The following is an 8,965-nucleotide window of genomic DNA, read 5'->3' as shown; positions in this document are numbered from 1 at the left end:
ACTAATAAAGTGCGGTTCGTTCGCGCCCGTCTTAATAATAAACAGCGACGTCGACGTCGACGGCGGCGTTGGCAGAGGCAGCAGCAGCGTCAGCAGAGGCAGCAGCGTGCCTTCGAATCGACGGTTTTATGAAGATATCTATATCTCTATGGTACATACGCCTAGTCAAGTCAAGTAAGTCGAAAGTCGGTGCCCCTTGCCTGTTTTATGGCCAGTTTTCATTCCTTCTCCTCTGCGGCCCCTCCGCGTTTAATGCCCGTTGTACCATATTTAAACCCCTTTCTTTGGGATGATTCATATTCGTTATTCATTTGCCTATCAGTCGTGAAGTACCCCTGATAAGGGAGATCTCGAGTGTAGAGTAAGTGGGTAATCCCCCCAAGTTCGTTTCGGTCCGGAATGCCCTTTACTTTTACTCACTTATTGAAATCTATAATCTATCTATGTCTGTCTATCAAGTACATATATTGTTAGATGGTTTTTTTGATTATTACAAATTGAGTTTTAAAACTCGCCTCTAGTATTTAAATATACGCCTTTGTAAAAAGATTAGATACCGGGTGCTCAACGAAGGTGAGAGACTTTTTTTTAGATTGCACACGAGCGCCACCTGGCAACTGTTTAGTTCAACAGTCATGATTTCTGAGGCCATTGATCATGATCATCATACTCCTAATATGCATTTATTCTTGAAGTTCATGCAGATATTGTATATAATTTATAGGTTTGGAAACGCTTTCTTTTACCCCTTATATACTTTCCAACGAATCTAGTATACCCTTTTACTCCTCTAGCAAGAGATTGAGTTCGAATTGGTAAATACCTTTAGTACCAACAATAAATAAGAAAGAACGATCGCACAATAAGATAACAATAAAAAATAAAATATGCCTAAAGACGCAACAATGTTAAACCAATAGTATTGTGTTCCCAAATCAAAAGCCAAGCACACCCAAACCCAAACTTGGTTGTACAGTGTTATGTTGAAGTAAATGCCAATACAGAAAGTTCTAACTGAAGGGAGGCCCCCAAAACCGATGTAGGTATATAGTCGTTAATATACCAGTAACAGTTCTGATAAGACGGCAAAACAACAATTGGTTTGACATTTTATCAGTCGATTGCCAGTAGTCACTTACCGATCCCAAATACATGTACAAAATCTGGTTGAGTATCAGTTTTTAGAGAATTGTTCAAATCTTTTAATAACAGAATATCAGTCATCTGAAGAGCTTAAAATATAAGCTTTAAAAACGTACCAACATACCTATTATACATACGTATATAATCGTAAACTAAGAGGAAAATCATTTTTAGTTGACAGTTAAAAATTTAAAATATTGTTTGTGATTAACAAAAATATAAATAAATTCTATGAACACTAACAAAAAGTGTGAACCAATTAAGTATTACAAAGCTATTAACTAAAACAAATAAATCAAACTAACCCATTAATAAATTACCCAACTTCAACTGTTTAGGCATTTAAAAAACCGCAACTTGTAATTTGCTTATTTTTAACAAAACTCATAGGTTTTTTTTTTCCATGTAAGCCAATAATTCTTAATTTTCTTTCCATTTTTTCGAAATTTAATAAACGTACGAGTATGTGTTTCATAATTAAAATGAAATCTTTCTCCCGCTTCTTTAATATTTATTATTGAAAAATTAGCTAAATATATGAAAATTTGGATTTTGGAGTTCTAGTGAAATACCAGCGAAGATACCGCCATAGCCCAGTTTCTCGATTATCTAACACCCCTTACTAAGCTAACAAAAAAAGTGATCAAAATGTGAAAATCTACTAAAATGTTTCAATGTTTTGATGATCACTACCGTTTGTTCTTAAATCTTTTTACCGCCAATCAAAACTAAAGATTACGTGGCAAAGTTTTGTGAGGAATTGTGCATGGTAGAGCGTAACGTTTATAGTTTGACTAGATATACAGTTTAATTTTACTCCACAAGGAATATACAAGGAATGCCCAGGAATATACAATATACACACTTCATAGGTCCGGAAACGCTTCCATGTGCAAGGTGTTACATTTCAACGGATTTTCTGTTGTTTACCGAGTAACTGGTTATTATCCTGCAGGATATTATAATTCAAGTCAACAGCTTGCAACGCAGTAAAGAACACGTTTGCTATTAGATAAAAATACTCGTATGTAGTTCTGACCAGGTCAGGCACCTATACGAAAATTTGGGAAGTAATATAACTTTATGATCAAAGGCAACAAGGATAAATGTTGTTATACCTGTTACTCGTAGAGTAAAAGGGTATACTAGATTCGTTGAAAAGTTAGGCAGAAGGAAGCGTTTCCGACCATATAAAGTATATATATTCTTGATCAGGATCAATAGTCGAGTCGATCTGGCCATGTCCGTCTGTCCGTCCGTATGAACGCCGAGATCTCAGGAACTACAAAAGCTGGAAAGTTGAGATTAGGCATACAAACTCCAGAGACATAGCGCAGCGCAAGTTTGTCGATTCATGTTGCCACGCCCACTCTAGCGCCCACAAACCGCACAAAACTGTCACGCCCACACTTTTAAAAAATGTTTTGAGATTTTTTCATTTTTGTATTGGTCTTGTAAATTTCTATCGATTTGCTAAACAACTTTTTGCCACGCCTACTCTAACGCCCACAAGCCGCCAAAAAACTTTCAGTGTTGAAGACTCTCCTTCGCACTTCTACTAGCTGAGTAACGGGTATCAGATAGTCGGGGATCTCGACTATAGCGTTCTCTCTTGTTTTGATTTTGTTCCCGAGTGCGGCCTGATCCGTTTCGACTTATGTAGATATATATCCTACCGCCAATAGAAAGAAGACTTTTGGGAATGCTTACCCCAGATTCAGATAGCTTAAAAACTGAGGTATAATTTTCGTAGAAGCTGACAGGCTGACATTATTAATACATGTATATGGTCGTAAACAACTTTTTTTTACTATGTTGCAAACTTCAGACTAAAACCAATATACCCGCTGGAGGGGCACAAAGATCACAGCTTCATGGGATTTTTCACATTTTAACTTGTTCGCTACGTGGCACCCAAACACTTATTGCTTGCATTTTTCTTGTTTTGCTTTGCGTACATTAAAATACCTTGAAATAAACACTTCCTTCTTAAATCGCTCTTCAATGTCATTTGATATGTGTTTTAAATATGTATGACGTCATTTCAAAATGACAAATGTTTTGAAGTAGAATTTTTTATTTATTCCCTGCATTTGTTTTCATAGATTATTTCATCCAAATAGATTGTAAATATAAAATTAAGAACTAATATTTATAGACATTTTTCTTTATCATCGACGATAACCAGCACGTTAAATCAATACGCTTTTGAATCTGATTTCAATTCAGATTTTGGCTCTCTTTCCGGGAATTTTTATTTCTGGGGGATTTCGTTGGTGTTCATGACGTTCAAAATGTATTTAAACGTCATGAATCTCAGCGAAACAATGGCGTAGGAACTGACAGAGGCTCTAAGAATATATGTTGTGTTGTCATTTATCAGTACATTGATAAATCAATCAAAAGGCGATAAGACAGCTCGGGCAGCTGCTCAACTCCAAAGCAGCAATATTCGAATATTTTGGACAATATAATGCTAACAGGCATTTGACCATTTGTTTAGATAAGATTTGTTCATACAAAATATTGGTTTATACAATGCACATCGGGATACAATACCTTTTTTGGCAAAACCGCAACAAATTTTAAGATTCTTTTAATGTTAAACATTATGTTCTAATTTATAATTGTCCCCTCTCAACCAAAAATGTAATTTACATTATTATTATTATTTATTATTATTATTATTTACATTTTATTCACTCCAAATCGAAGGTTTTTGCAATGTGCTCATTGCAATAAGTTGTATTAAGTTGGCCAATAAAAATTCCTTAATTTGAGAAACACATAAAAAGCAAATATTTTTTTTTTTAAGAAAATGCTTTGGTGGACATTAAAATGAAATACAAATACATATATGCTATAATTTATTCGCTAATGGCTCTTAAAAAAAGTACTAAGCTACATAAACATAGCCTATGTAATTGAGATTTAACGTAATGTTAGCTTAGTCCCTATGTTTGTTTTTGTCTGTCGTTGGGTTCTTCGTTTTAGAGTCCCTAATCCATCTTGTGTTCTTAAACAGTTAAAGCTGAACAGCTTTTGTGTGGGCGTATGAGTGGACGGGGCAACGTTCTGAAAATAACTTCCACAGCGTGAGCATCACATGAATCTGCATTTTAAATGTAATTTTTCTTTCATAGCTTTCATAGTTCCCGAGATTACAACGTCCCTAATAAAAAACACGGGAGAACGCTATAGTCGAGTTCCCCGACTATCTGATACCCGTTTCTCAGCTAGTGGAAATGCTAAGGAGGGTCTTCAACACTGACAGTTTTTGGCGGTTTGTGGGCGTAAGAGTGGGAGTGGCAAAAAGTAATACAATAATGAAAAAATATCAAAACATTTTTCAAAAGTGTGGGCGTGGCAGTTTTGGGCGGTTTGTATCCGTTAGAGTGGGCGTGGGTACAAATGTGAAATGATCAAATGTGCACAACGAAATGTATTTTAAACACAAATACATGCACCTATTTATTTTTTTTTTAACGACTGGCCAGCAGGATCGGTTACACAATGCTCATAATCTAAACGTGTTTTTAAAACTCCAATTTCCCATTTTTAGCCTGCAACATGAATTCAAAAGGTCATAGGGAAGTTTATTTATTTCAATATATGTATTAAGCAAAGGCGACGAAGAGCTGGGGAATAATAATTTTTCTATGCGCCATTATCTGCAGAATAAATAGCTTTTCAAGCAGTCTCAAGTGGGCAAAGAAATTAAAAAGCCTTTATCTGTAAAACAAATTATACTACAGCAAATTCTGAAAAAATTACCGATGAGAACGTGAAATTGAAGTTTCTCTAAACGTTTGATGTTATAACATGGCTAATTGACGTCATGTGCAGATTGACTAGCGATCGCCGGAAACAGATTTGACACCTGTTCTCTGATCAATTAGCTCAACGCAATTTTTTACTAACATTTGTAGGTATATGCATCAAAGGACAATTAAGAGCAGCTAATAGGTAAAGGATAAAATACCTTTTAAATGTTTATAGGAGTTACTCCTACGGCATTGGTGCATACCATGTTCTTTAAAATGTTGGTGACGGGTAGACGCGTTTCCGACCCTATAAATATCTTCATGGGCAAGATTACTTGGCGAGGCGTATTTCCATTTCAACGCCAAGATTTTGGAAACGATTAAAGCCAGAAACTTAAGGTCTAAATTAGCGAATTGCGCAGCCTGAACATAAAACATCCTTCTACTGATCTCTCCAGCATCAAGAGGCACCAGTTATCTTACGTCTTTCGTTCGAGACTTATTGTATGGCGACTCTTATTATATTACACGTCTGCAAGTTACGAATGGTGGCAAATAATACGGATAGGGAAGCCAAAGCCAAACCCAAAAATCGTTGATTTTCGTTGCTCCTCCTAGGCCGCTTGGTATCGCCCATGCCGTCTTCAGTCTATCATTCATACATACAAATGTATATGTGGTCTCTGGTTTGTATTTTATCAACGTTAGCTACCAATATGAATTGCTATACCCTGTGCTATCTGTTAGCTCACAGACCATCAATTTCTAGTCAGCTAACACAATCTTGGAAGGCAATGTTGTCCACCCCATAGCACTGAAGGAGTATTGATATCATGATTTGTTTTTGCGAGAACCAATGTGGTTGTCTTTCGGTTAAGCACACAGATTCCAGAGACTTCGACCCAGAGCAAGTTTTTTTCAGATGATTGGCACGTCCAATTGATAATTTCTATTGATAGTTCAAACGAATTTAAAAATTTCTCCATCACACTTCCAGCTGAATAACGATTATCTGATATTGATAACAGACAGAAGTTTTCAACGCAGTAAGGAAACATTTGCGACCATATTCTTTTTCAGTATTAACAGAAGAGTCGATCAATCCGTGTCCTTCTGTTTTTGGGTCTGTTTCTACGCAACTGGGCTCTTAGTTTTAAAGCTTTATGCATAAACGGAAAATTTGGTGTGCACTAGTTTTTCGACAATATAGAATTGCGGATTTAATTTAGACAGCGGATTTAAACAGCGGACGGCTATACAAGTATTACATATGTATGTACAAAACTGTCATAGAAACAGTCGGGAAATTACTTAGCTAGTCATTAATAAAAAAGAAGAAATAAATTCGGTATACGCCAGTATCGGTATACGCCAGTCTTTTAACTAGATTAATTTTAAATTAATTAAAATAAGATGACTATATCATATAGCTAGATATTATTCAAATTTTAAAAGCTCTTGAAAGTTGTTCAGAAAAAATGGAACTTATTAAGCAGTAGAAACAAATTGAGATCAACCAACTCTATTTCAGCAATGAATTCTTTTCCAACTGAGCCATTTGAATAAAGCAAAACATCTTGATATAAAATTCGGGACTACGAGACCCACTCGTAGAGCACTCCTTACCACACCAACGTATCAATTTATACCAATTTATACGTGAAGGCAAATATTATACCATTGCAAGAACAAGTTTAATTTACAAAAGCTAAAGTATACCACACGGGGACACACTCTTACGATACCCCACTTGGTCTCATAATGCAGTAGGTCATAAATAGGACCCACTGTAGAATGCATGACATAATACAAATGTATGAGACCCACTGTAACGCAGTGAACACAACATTGTCACCCCTTTCTGTCATGTACATTCAGCATACAAGATCTAGATTGTTATGGCCCGTTTGAAGAGAGGACTAGGAGTGCAAGAGTTTCGAGGCGACTTCGGTAGCTTGTTCTGAAAGTGGATAGTTCAAAAAAGTTACATGAAAGCAAAAGTTTGTTCTAGTCCTTGAAACTAATAAAGAAAAAAATAATGAAAAAGAAGAAAAATCAACAACAATATTCAAGAATGTATTAAACTCAGCGCAATTAGTCCCATTAAAAAGCTAAGTAAAAATAAGGCATGGGATTTTAAACCCAAAGCAAAAGATACGCAACTAACCATAAACCTAAAACAACAAGAGAAATCTTTATAAAAGAACTTCAGGAAAATTACCCCTTTCTACAAAGAAATAAAAAAATAATAGTTTAATAATTCAAAATTTACGGCATATAACGATTAAACGTTCCAAATTAAAACCTTTAAACTGATCAACTTATGTAAGTTCCAGCTGGTTCCAAAACATAAAAACGGACCTCAAAGTTCTCAAAAATTACGCGAATCGAACAAACCAAATTCATAAGACTACGTATTGAGCAACCAAATTGACCCATGCCAACAAAAACCCAAGGTCCAACCAACGTCGAACCAATGCCAGTACTGCAACAACACAGATAGATCAATTAAATCGTTCTAAAACAATTGTACTATGCACTAGCTTTTATGACATGAAATAGCCGTTCTAGCGTTACTTAACAAAGCCAATATAAAATATGATCTTAATATAAATTATATTAATTTACGTAATATTGAATACATATTGAATTCCAGAAATACTTAGTAACCCACATTTCTAGACAATTAATTAGTTAATAACTAGTCAATAAGCACGCTGTTAGAATAAGTATACAATTTAGATCCATCCGAAAGCCACTGCAAATATTGCTAATACCCATCCTGCAGTTTAGTTTTTTTTATTTATTTAAAGTTATCTTAAAGTATAAAACTATAAGGTAACTACGAATTAGAAGCATTATCAGTTAAGGCCTGACAATACAGAGTGAGAGAGAAATATAATTGTATATTTTATGAATTAGGTTGGAGTTTAGCAAAAAGGTTATAATTTTGTTGATGTTATCTTTCGTTGGGTTAGCAGGTGCGGTTATTGGCTTGATTGATTGGAAGGAAACTGTTCTATGAAGGATAAGGGAAGGACGTCTAGTTGATGATGGTTGCAAAGAGGGCATATGTTGGGGAGGGATCTGTTCATATAATGGGCGTTGGTAAGGTTGGTGAGTCGAAGCCTGAGCCTGTTCATAAGGATTTGAGTTTTCCTGTTGTGTAATGTGTGGTTGTAGGAGGAGTTTTGTGTCGTATCTTGGAGGTGAGCTAGTACCAGGGAGAAATATTGTTATGCAGTTCTGTTTGTTTGGAGCTTACGTATTTTTGATGTGCCGAGAAATGTCGCCACAGTTGGAATTGGGTGTGTAGTCGAGGGGGTATCAGTGGGCTCTTTAGCTGCTTTGTCGGCCTATTCGTTGCCTAATATGTCGATGTGACTGGGGATTCATATAAGTTTAATTTTTGGGAAGTGGTTAGAGACAAGGTTTCTTATGGTTGATGGATAGTGTGAGTTGTTGTTGGTATTGTTGAGGGATTTTAGGGCGGACAGGGAATCGGAGCAGATGGCATGTTTGCCTGGGCTTTATAGTGCAATACTAAATGGTTCGTTTATGGCTATTATTTCGCTAGAAAGGACTGTGGAGTAAGGGGTTGGGAGGTCAGATTTGATTTTGTTGGTTTCGCTTGTTACGCTATAGCTTATTATTGTTTTGGCGGGTGTGCTGGATTTATTGTATTTTGATAGAGATGTGTTGGTAGCTTTATGTATAATTGCGGAGTTACATTTTTTATTTGGGGTGGTTTTAATTGGTTTAAAGGCGACATTGAGCATATGACATGTGTGTATTATTCGATCAATAGTGCAGGGGTATTTAAATTTTTTATTGGATGTTTTAACTAGATTTTTAAGGGGAGTGTCGTAGGAATGTAGGAATTTGCTGGAAGTTGTTAGGAAAGTTGTTGCTAAAAAGGGTTAGTTGAGGAGGTTTTTGTTTTCTTGTGCTCAATTATCAAGTGGAAATCAAAAACGTTACTGTTGCAGAGTTGGCTTTTTGGGTTTAAAGTGTGAGGTTTTCGCAGTTCCCAGTTTGCATTTTTAAGGTTGAAGACC

This window comes from Drosophila yakuba, chromosome X (assembly GCF_016746365.2).
Source record: "Drosophila yakuba strain Tai18E2 chromosome X, Prin_Dyak_Tai18E2_2.1, whole genome shotgun sequence".
Classification (NCBI taxonomy): domain Eukaryota; kingdom Metazoa; phylum Arthropoda; class Insecta; order Diptera; family Drosophilidae; genus Drosophila; species Drosophila yakuba.
Note: the sequence above shows the minus strand (reverse complement) of the source record.